A 9,040-nucleotide genomic window follows, 5' to 3' on the forward strand; every position below is an offset into this window, starting at 1 on the left:
TTCCTGAATAGGAAGTTCAATGTTAGCAAGATAAACTCATTTCTTGATAGATACTCTACTGTGGTACCTATAAAGTTATTGAAGCACATTATAAACCTGGCCACTTGTTTAGCTTTAAGATTGGATATACAATACTATGGTATATGGTGATCATGTAGACTCTGTTAATACAAATGGCCAGACACCTCTAGATCACAGTAAGAGTCGATTCTCCTCTCTTGAGTTATCCTCTTCTGCTCACCTGTTACATTGCTAAGACAATTATAGCGAGATTAGCTATACCATACCAATTAATGTATGCTACCTAAACACATCATTAACTTGATTGTATTACATAATCTTAATGGTGCCAAAATTGTTTGTTAGGTATACATAAAACTATTTTAAAAATTGTTTGACATTTTAAGTTTCTATCATAAGATAGTATATAACCTTTTTTTGTTTTGATGAATAACTTAATTTTTATTGTATGTACTTAATTCTTGAATTTTGTAGAGAATTGTGTAACTAACCCTAGCTAGCTAGAAGTTTTATTAGAAACTATTGAGGTTACTTTTGGAGGTTAAAAACTTTGGAATGTTTAGCTAACAACAACTTTTAAACTTGTTCTGATGATCTTTAATAATATGGAATTTATTGCCAAAAAATCAAAAAGGAAAATACTAAACCATTTGTTAGCAAATCATGATTAACATTATTGAATCACATTAGTGATTTTACCTACTTCATCAATTTCACATTCTACAACCTCTCTTCTATATAGATCAAAGTGGTAAGAATAGAGAGAGAAAAAGTAGGGAGGGAGAGGAGGGAGGAGAGAGAGAGAGAGAGGGAGAGAGAGGAAGAGGGAGGAAAGTGTAGAGGAGGAGAGCAAGAGAGAGAGGGGGGAGGGAGGGAGGAAGAGAGAGGGGGGAGAGGGAGAGGGAGAGGAGAGAGAGAGAGAGAGAGAGGAGAAGAGAGAGAGAGATAGAGAGAGAGAGAGAGCGAAGGAGAGAGGAGAGAGAGAATTTTGAGTCAAAACAAAGCCACTATGTCTCCATTAGTTAATATCAACAGATAAGACAATTAAAATTGTCATTTTCCATGACATACATGAAGATAAAAGTTTTAAATACATCTATTATTATTTAAATACATCTATTATTATTTAAATACATCTATTATTACAGTTAGTCTTATTTGGTTTAATATTTGTCATATTACAAATGTCATTAGACATTAAGTCAACAATATCAACAATGAATATGAGTTATATGATAACATTCATTATTAATTAGAGAGTAATGAATATATAACTACTACTATAATAGTGTTGTCGTTAGATCAACACATGTCACCAACCATTCAATTAATGACATAACCAATGACACACAGATTATTAATTAGAGAGTAATGAATGTTTATTAACAGTTGTAAATACCTTTAGCACAAAGGTGGTTTGCGAAACATCCTACTCAGGAGGAGTTCCAGTAAGCACCACATCTCCAGGTTTGAGCGGGACAAATCTATAGAAAAAAACAAACATTCAATAATGATCTTAGTAACAGGTGAACTCACTGAGAGATAAAGGCCACAAGAGCCTCTGTCTTGTGAACCAGCTGGTTAGTGTTGGAGTTTTGAACTAGTTCTCCATTTAGACGACAACGAATACCAAGATTATGAGGATCTGAAAAAAATGACCAAATCTGAATGAAAAAAAATTATTAAACCTTTATCACTACATTACTGTAATTAGCACAGCAGAAAAAAATGATCACAATGTAACATAATTTATGTTCTCCTACCTACATTACAAATATAATTTATTAGTACGTCACAGTCTTTTTGTTATTATTATCAGTGATGTCTATTCACATACACTTTTGACCTTCTTAATCACTTCAATGACTTTCGTCTACAACTCTACACATCCTCTTTATGTAATATTTCATTCATAGACAATACTGGTAACTTAGTAATGATATGAATAGATATGAATTGAAAACACAATACAAAGAATGGCAATTGATAGTGGAAGTAGTCAAAATAAACAAAGCCAAATGCTTAAGTTAATGCGAGTAAAACTATACTATATTACCATTGTGGTCATTAGTAATGCTGTCTGTGTGGTTTTGCCTTATAAAGACAAAAACTATTACAATCATTCACTTGTTCAATAGTAGTAGTTTGAAGATTTACACAATGCTACCTACCATTGGCATTAGATTTCATCATCACTACAGTTTAAAGTTTAATAAAATATTTCATTGTCGTAGGTAGAGAGTGGACATTTATTAGACTTCAACCAACAAATGTTAACTACCTTATTGATAACTATATAAGGTAACACACATGTAGCCTTCATTATACCATACAATAAAAACAAAACAGACTAAGTAAAGAACAGCTGTCAATAACAAGTGTGCAAAGGAGCATAGAACAATATTATTAAAGAAGATGGCAGACATCATTGCAGTATTTAAATTAATATCATCATGTTACAGGTACCTGTCACACATCTCTCATTGTCATGACAACAAAGGGAACCATAGGAAATTGAAAATAATACAATAAACTGTTTTCCTATGGTCCACCTGTACACTCACATACATCAACAAGAAAGGAAATTCCACTATATCACAAGATTAAACATGTGATCTCTCTGTTATTGAATTTTAGCTGCACAAGATTTGAACAGGTTAATGAATTTGACTGTTTAGGAGACTAAGATACAGAGCCCTTTTATTTAAATGTCAGGAATTAATATGTCACCAATCATATATACTATAGTACAGCTAATCCATTGAGGACACAAATTCCATCTTTTAAAAAGATGTACCTGAAATGGATGCTGTAGTTACAAGAGCAGGGACAAGTGGACAAAATGTATCAAACGTTTTTTCCCAACCGCCATTGTTTCCCATTCTTTTGCAGCTGCCAATCTCTAGCACTGACATCATGAGCTACTGTATATCCTGCCACATAAGACATAGCCTCTGAAGCCTACAAGATAAAAAGAGTTTACATATGTCTATGTTAGCCAGTCTATAATAACATTCGTTATCAGTGATATATCAATACAGCTGGGCATCATAATAGCTAGCAGACAGTGTTTACTTGTAAAATCTCAATTGACGACATAACAATCATTAATCATTAAAAAAACAGTCCGACATACCGTTGCCACAGTGAACGATAATCTTATTCATAATATTATTATTATTATGATTATTATTATGATTATTATTTTTATTATTATAAAGGTGCATTAATTAGGTCTCTTATCAACCATCCTCCTCCACATCACTTTAGGATACACACACTATGAATGTCATAAAATCAACAAAACATTAATAACAATGAATTAACTTGTTGTATTTCTTATACATTACATTATGTGTATCATATCTTATGAAAAAGTAAACTAATTCAAATTTAATTTCACTGACATATCAGCTATTCAATTGCCACTATTAATATTAAGGCTATAATTAAAAATTTATATAGCAATAGAGAATTATACTTTCTTTTACAAACAGGTTGTTATTCTACTAAAAATTTAAAACAATAACTTATTATTTATCAGAATATAACAAATTATGAAGATATTTAATTTGTATTTTAGTTTTTTTAAACATAGTAACATCTTTTTGCTGTACATGTACGATTGCTTTTAACAGCTGTACACTATTCATTATTGATCTCAATGGAATGAAAAAATGACAAAAGATCACACACACACCCTAAAATCAACAATTATATATAATACATTGTGTGTGTGTGTGTGTGTTGTGTGTGTGGTGTGTGTGTGTGTTGTGTGTGTGTGTGTATTTGCCTTAAGTCTACTATTAATTGTGGGATTAGTTTTAAAAAGAAGTTAGAAAGTACCACAATAATTGTTAAAATTTGTATGGTGCTAAAATTTTTATTTTACAAATACAAAAGTCAAAATGGAGCAACTTAGAAAATTGTTGAAAAATAATACAAGTTAAATACGAACATTTGAAAAAATCATTAATTTTTAGTAGACACAACTATAAGGAATACAAGGTATGTGTGTATACATTTTAACACTTATCATTGTTATAAGTTTATCATTACATTTTCAAAGAAATAGAAAGTCATCATAAGAGTAAGTTTAAAGTGCAGATTAGGCAAACAATACATACTGTAAATATATATATATATTATATATATATATAAATTATAGTCATATAGAAATGCACTGTGGTTATTGTGAAATGTACTTTATAGTCATGCATTATTATATCTCAAAGTCATATATGTAACTTTATGTCATCAGTTAAGATTATTGAGTTAAGTGATATCATGTGATTTGAGATCTTTGATATTAATAGTCTCTCCTTTTGTTATTAAGTTTTGGTCAAAGTCTGTACTCTAGACTTTCTTAGCAGTAGTAAAACTTAATTAATGGAGGTCATCATAAAATTATTTTAGAAGTAATTACACATGTACAAAACACACTGGTGGAATGTTCTTTCCTTCTTTCCCAATAATAAAAGCTAGTTTCCACTTCATAATCCAATTGCTATGTGAGAGAGAGAGAGAGAGAGAGAGGGGGGGGGGAGGGAGGGGGGAGAGGGGAGGAAGAGAAAGAGAGAGAGTTATGTTTATACACACGTGTGTGTACATATTTTAGTTATATTCCATTACAATTTTTGTTAGTCAGAACAAACAAATCCACCTGCACTCAGAGAAGACTTTTAGAGTCCCCCCACTCTTTCCTTGTTCATTAAGGTTTCAGAGGAAATAGATTTAAGTTTTATGATTGTGGAACAGCTCTTCTAATGAACAACACACACTACATTTAACTTCATAATGCAGTTAGCATTTGATACACAAGCTCTTGTCTCTACAGTCAGAATGGCACCAAACAACATGTTCTAATTTTGTAGGCATTGTAGATGAGTTTATTCAGTAACTTTATGGAGACAAGAGACTATTTTCATAAGCTTTATGATAAGAATACTGGAGCCAGTCCAAAAACATCCAAGCAAGAAAGTACATCCAAAACAATCACATAAATATTACATCATAAATTGTTTTAAGTTATCGTATTCTAAATTAGCAAAATTTTGAAACAAGTCTAAGAGTAATAATCCCATTGCAAACTATCACCTCAGGATATTTTAGGAAACTTAAGTTAATACAAACAGAGTCACATTGCCTAAAACCAGTTAGTTCTTGTGATTGCTGTTTATCTACATGACACTTTTAGTATTGTCAGTGAGATTGTAAATAGTGCAGGGAAACTATTCCCTAACAACTGGTTTAATAGTTATGCAATGGACAATGAACATAAATTTGAACTCATAAATGATCTGAAAACAGAACCCACAACAATTTTTTTCATTTATGCACGAGAAATACCCGTAACATCATTTTAATGATATCTAATTGCACACACTCACGTCAGTAAGATCTGGCTTTATCACAGGACCATTTGGCTCTGTGATAGATGAGCTGAAACTTGTTGAATATTAAGGTTCTTCGGGGACAGGTATATTCTGTTCAGTGCAATGATCAACATAATTCATCCCAACGCATATAAGTTCTCTGGATTGTAAATGGGTGCTTTTAGAGTAAAACCAGATGGAGGAATCATGCCTTTCCCTTGTGTTTTAGTAGCTCTACAGCTCTATACGTAATAATAGCATGATAAGGGGTGGGTCTTATTTAAAAATGGAAATTACCGGACTGCTACAAGAAATGTTTTCCTCCCAATTCTCCAGAAATGATTTCATGTCCTTAGGTATGGTTTGCATAAATAGCCGCTATGTCTACAACATGCCTCCATCTTCTAATTCAACACCAATCTTCTGTTCGCCTTCACTATTAGCTTGAAATTGTACCAACCTGAGTTTTGCTGCCATTTTGTTTTGTGTTATCACCGGATATTTTCCGCACATGATGCAAAAAACACGTTGTACTTATGCTTGAAAGTTTTTCTGTACAGGAAGCTATGCTATTACCTGAAAATCTTCTGCCAAAGACTCGTGTTAAGGTTACTTAGTGCCATCTAGATAGATGAATGGGGAATCAGACATTTTTGCTTGAAGTCTCAATTATTATTAATTTTAATTACTTGTGGGCGTGACTTTAGAATAATTACATTTTCGATGACATCATAATTAATTTGATTGAAGAATATAAAATAAAGCTGTAGTGTGTCGTTTGCCTTAGAAAAAAACTTTTAACTTTGTATATTTTAGGAAAGACTACTGTGCCAAGGGATCTACTAGGAGGAAGCGTAGTTAGGAGACTTGTTTTGCGTCTCAACAAGGAGTAAGAGAGGAGGAAACATTACCATCAATAAGAGAGGGTGCAAAGCAAGACTAGCTAAGAACTGCTTTGCCTTCCTACGATATTCATCCTACAAATATCATCAAGCAAACCTATTTCTATTCGTCCTCTTGAAATCTCCCAGTAGAAAATTAGAGACGCTGTTGCTCCTACACTAACTTCAGACCAGCTTCGCTATGGGAGATCGAAACACAAGACAACGTTTTTTTACGCCCCAAATCAATAAACCTAACAAGACAGTGCATTTTGGCGAAAACATCGACATTCCAGTTGACGTTGCTGTTAAACAGCAGACTGACACTCAATCTAAGAACAAGGCTCGTCGTAGAGCAAGAACTTCTTCCAGTGGAAGCAAAGATGAAGACGAGGGGCCACTGCGAGGCCAATGCGTCTTCCAAGCTGAGGAAGCTTGCTGAAAAGGATAGTCATGTATCTCGTTCAGGCAAAGGCGGTCGTGGCAAACCAAAGAAAGGTCAGTTGATTTGTAATTTTTAAAAAACTGATAGTAATTTTTATATTGCAATTATTTTGTTGATATTGCATTCATTAACACATAAATTTATAGAACATTCATTGTTAGCATGTGTTACCTGAATCTGTTGCAGGAGATAGATTTTGCGCCTTTTTTTTACCAGTTCAAATACGATGTGCTTATGAAAAAAAACTAGTTAAACTTTGCAAAGTGTCAGTTGTATGGCTTGAATGTTTACTAGACTAGAGGTCCTACTAGGCCTCCCTTGTAAGAATTCACTCAACTACAATGCAGTAGTATTAGGTGTTGGGCCCATCCCTTTGCCACCTGCCTTAAGGAGTCATTGAATTTTTTGGGAGGAGAAAACTTAATAATTGTCTTTATTAAAAGTTTGGTATTTAACTAATGATTCAAAAAGCCACATTACTTTTTGTACAATAACTGAGTTATTGCTTCAATTTTGTACCCACTTAAGAAACCATATTAAGATTTTCATATAACATAATATTGGATGATGCCTTTTTATCTTAAAATGATAGAAGTCCCATGCTGGTAATAAGTAGATCCAGCTGTCTGGAGTGCTTTTGTAGGAAACACACCCTTGCATGAATTTGGCTTACAAAGATACCTGCTACACAGAAGAATACTTTTAAGTAGTTCACTGTTACATGTAAATTATACCATAATAGAAGGCAGTTCCTTTAGTATACATAGTGTTACCGGTTTGTAGTAACCAACCGGTTGTTTTGGTTGTGTACTTAAATCAACATGATCAACATGATTGTAGATTCATTCTCAATAGAATTGTCAGGTTATGAACAAAATGTTCATAATAAATGAAGCCTAAGAAACAGCTGATGGTCACACAACATAGAGTGTACATAACAATATTCAAAATCTATGAAATATTTTGATATGATTTCACGTTTGAATTAATACCAAACTGGTGTTGATGATAACTAATTACACATTTTTCTGCCCAATCAAATTTCAACTTGAGAGTCAGTTAATAGTTTGTTATTCTTGCTTAGGGTACTGTTATAGTTGTCTTATTCCCTGGGGTCATTAGAGGTTCGAATTTTGAAAGCCCCTAGAGTGTGCACTTGAGACCTGTGGGTTGCCAATGACTTCTGGTTAAAAGGCTTGCCTTTTCTTATCCATAGTTCCATTGCTATTACATCAGCTTTTTACCTTATCAGGGAGATAAGAGTTGACATTATACATATAATTGCATCATATTATAACACCAGACAAGAGAACTGCTTACTGTTATGAAATAGTTTGGCTGATTGTCCTTAATGATAAACTGTTCGTGTCATGTGACATCAGTAATAGAAGTTGAACAGATAAACTTATTTATGAATCATTATAATTGGCATCATATATAACACCAGACAAGAGAAGGCTTACTGTTATGACTTGCTGTTGTCTTAATGATAAACTGTTCGGTCATGTGACATCAGTAATAGAAGTTGAACAGATAAACTCATTTTATGAGTGGAATTAAGCCAATTTGTGTTGATCAAAATCAATTGAAAAGCTTTGATGCTATAGGATATCAATTAAGAGATTTAGGATGTAAGTAAAGATAACATATAATTGATATAGTACTGTTATCACTGTCAAAACTTTCTCCAGTGTAGCAGCATGCATTTGTATGGTTGTGGCTCTATTGGACATTGGAGATAAAAGAGAAATTTGGACATAAAAAGAAATTTATTCTAAAGGTGTTATATAAGCTGCTTGGAGTATTTTTTAGGTTAGGAGTGTGAGTTTATTGTAGTTAGCATCTTCTGTTTATAAGCATGTGTTTGTTAATTAGAGTTGTCCACAGATGTATTTGTGGGAATTACAATTTCTTAAAGTTCAAAATACACTTGACATGCTTCATTTACTTAGATCAAAATTGATAACAAATATAGTTATGGCTGCCAGCATACACTACGCTCACCACTCCAATGGATTCAAACCCATTCATTTACATTCACAAACAGCATAGTCTGATTTAAAACTGAGCCCTGGCAATACACATTAATTGCCATGGTAACCATGTACGATTCCTCTTTGAGTGAGTATGGAGTAAGTAGTCAACAAGAATAATGAATGTTAATTTGAAGGTGGTAGATGGTGGTGCATCAGCCAAGCAACATGTAGAGTTGTAACATATTTATCTTCCATAATGGGCCTTTGTTTTATACTCCATTGTTAGGAAATTGTTGAAGCCTCTCAGAACAAATCATAAAATTTTTACTGTTTTTGTTCTTG

At 32.9% G+C, this 9,040-nt stretch overlaps 1 pseudogene; it reads right to left on the reverse strand.

The window, feature by feature from the left end:
* Positions 1-694: 694 nt before the first annotated feature.
* On the reverse strand, positions 695-5,873 carry LOC121366474 (annotated as a pseudogene).
* Between the last annotated feature and the right edge of the window lie 3,167 nt (positions 5,874-9,040).

The sequence above is a fragment of the Gigantopelta aegis genome, unplaced genomic scaffold (genome assembly GCF_016097555.1).
Source record: "Gigantopelta aegis isolate Gae_Host unplaced genomic scaffold, Gae_host_genome ctg5898_pilon_pilon, whole genome shotgun sequence".
NCBI lineage: Eukaryota > Metazoa > Mollusca > Gastropoda > Neomphalida > Peltospiridae > Gigantopelta > Gigantopelta aegis.